This window comes from Sturnus vulgaris, unplaced genomic scaffold (assembly GCF_052056855.1).
Source record: "Sturnus vulgaris isolate bStuVul1 unplaced genomic scaffold, bStuVul1.hap1 Scaffold_898, whole genome shotgun sequence".
NCBI classification, from domain to species: domain Eukaryota; kingdom Metazoa; phylum Chordata; class Aves; order Passeriformes; family Sturnidae; genus Sturnus; species Sturnus vulgaris.
Window position 1 is genome coordinate 1 of NW_028276779.1, and position 2,500 is coordinate 2,500.

The 2,500-nt window shown below is 76.4% G+C and overlaps 1 non-coding gene across 1 annotated transcript; it reads right to left on the reverse strand.

Moving 5' to 3' along the window:
* Window positions 1-886: 886 nt before the first annotated feature.
* LOC148217245 (5.8S ribosomal RNA) lies at window positions 887-1,039 on the reverse strand. Its single transcript, XR_015801128.1, has one exon. It is a non-coding gene; the product is annotated as a 5.8S ribosomal RNA (ribosomal RNA).
* Window positions 1,040-2,500: the final 1,461 nt, after the last annotated feature.

The window sequence follows — 2,500 nt, forward strand, 5'->3', positions numbered from 1 at the left end:
ATCTGAGGTCGCAAGCCCAAAGCTGCGCCCCGCACGCGCCGGCGCCCGCGCGCGGCGCCCCTCCCGAAGAAGCGGCGCCGACGACGGACGGCCCGGACGACGGGGGCCGGCTTCGCTTCCCCCTCCCCCCCCCCAAACACCGCGCCTCCCCCGCGACCTTCTCTCTTCTCCCTTTCCCCCGTGCCCCGCCCGGCGCCCGCGCGCCGGGGGGTGGGGGGGGTGGGCGGCAGAGAAAAGGCGAGGAGACACACGGGGGGGGGGGAACGAGGGAAACGGAGACTCCCATCCCGGAGACGAGAACCGAAGAGGAGAGCGGCAGAGACGGCCCTGACGGGGGGGAACCGGCCAGCCGGGCGGGAAAAGCGGCGACCTCAAGCGGGGAGAGAGAGAAACGCGACGGCGACAGAGAGAGGAGGGGAGGGCTTCGCGGGAAGGAGGAGGGGGTCGCACCCCCGTCCCCGGCGCTCTCGGCCTCGCGCGCGCGCGGCAGCACGGCACGGTACCCCCGCGGTACCCACCCGCAGACAGCCGCCCGCACGGGGGGGAGAGCCCGGGGGCGAGGCCCGCGCCTCGCCTCCCTCTCGGCCCTCTCGCTCTCTCGTCTCTCTCGCACGGCCCACGGCGGCGTCTTCGACGCCGACTCTCGCTCTCCCCGGCCACCGCCACCGCACCGCGGCACGGCCCCGGCAAGGACGAGCTCCGCCCCAGCGGCTCGTTCCGGGAGCGGGGAGCTACGGAGCGCTCCCCGAGTCTGCATTTAGGGGGACGAAGGCCCTGCGCGGCGACGACGACGACGACGTCGACGTCGACCGCGGGCAACGGGCCTGCGAGGCAACCCCAGCCGCGCCGCCGGGGTGGCCCCCCCGGACGGCGATTGATCGTCAAGCGACGCTCAGACAGGCGTAGCCCCGGGAGGAACCCGGGGCCGCAAGTGCGTTCGAAGTGTCGATGATCAATGTGTCCTGCAATTCACATTAATTCTCGCAGCTAGCTGCGTTCTTCATCGACGCACGAGCCGAGTGATCCACCGCTAAGAGTTGTCTGGCTTTCGGGACCGCTCGCGTGAAGCGGCCCCTTTTCTGTTTCTGCAGGGACGCGCGCGCCCCCGCGCGCCCCGCTTCGACCGTACGAGCACACACAAACGGAGGAGGAGGAGGAGAAAGCGCGGGGCAAAAAAGAGAAACCCCGCGCAACGCTCCGAAGGTCGGCCAAAGAAAGGCGGAGGGGCCCGCGCCCCCGACCGCCTCCCCCCGCGAGGGGAGACGCCGCCTCGCGTGCCGTCCTTCGGAGGCGGCCCAGGCGCCCGGGCTCGGCCCGACCTCCGCGCGGAGGGGCTTGTGCGGCAACGCGCCGGACCGCGGGGGGCACGGTGGCCCGCCCGGCCTCTCGATCACGGGACGACTACGCGTTCGCGGGCCGGGGGCGCGACCGCCGGCCCCCGCCGCTCCCGGCTCACTCCCTGGCTTCTCCTTTTCACCGCTCCGCCGACTCGCGGAACGCCACCGCGCCAAAACGCGGGGGCCGGCTCTCCCGCCAGCGGCCCCTGAACGTCGCCCGAAACGCCACGCGGCGGCGGGACCGTTCCGCCGGCGCAACCCCTGGCGCGGGACCGCTTGCCCGCCGGAAGGCGAACGCCCGGCGGGCCGCGCTCCGCCACCGGCGCCGGAGGCGGGACGCCGCCGAGACCCGAGCCGGCATCGCGGAGCGCCCGAGGTCTGCCGCTCGGCAAAACCCCTCCGCCACCCGCGGCCGCACTCCCGGGACCGCCGCCGCTTCGCACCGCCGAGCTGCCCTTCCGCGAGCACGCGCCCAGCGGGCAGGCGTACGGCGGCTGAGCCGGGGGGCACCGCCCGCTCCCCTCGTTTCCACTCGGGGACCGGACGGGGAAGCGCCCCCGCGGCCGCCCCGCACGCCTCCCCTTTTTTTTGGCCCACACGCGGCCGGGAAGGGCGACGGGGAAGCGGACGGGCGGGGCCCGGGCCGGGACGGCCGCCGGTGAAGGCGGGCGCCTCGCGGCCGACCGTCCCCCCCCCCCGGGGGGGGCGGGGACACTCGCCGAGCGGCGACGCCGCCGCTCGGCACGGGGTCGCCCGCGCCCGCCGGACCTCCGGCGATGGAGGAGCCGGCCGAGCGCTGCGCCCCAACGGGCGGGGACAGCGCTCCGAGTCAGGGGTGGCCGGCGGCCGGCGCCGCCGCGGTGCGGTTCGAGGCGACAAGGCCGTCGAGGCGAGAGGCGCGCGGTCGCGCCTGACGCGGCGCCGCCCGCGAGCCCGCGGCGGCGGCTAAGGAGAAAGAGCGAGAGAGCGCGGCGGGCCCCGGCGGCCGCAACCCCGCAGCTGAGGTAGGTAAGGCAGAGAGCGCGCGCCCTCTGCCGGCGTCGCCCCGCATCGCAGAGGCCAGCGGGGTCGGCCCCCCGCGGCCGATCGCGCGCCGCGGCCTCTCCGCCGAGACCGGGCCGCAGAGAGGGGGGGGCAGGGCGCCCCTTCCCCGGCCCGGCACG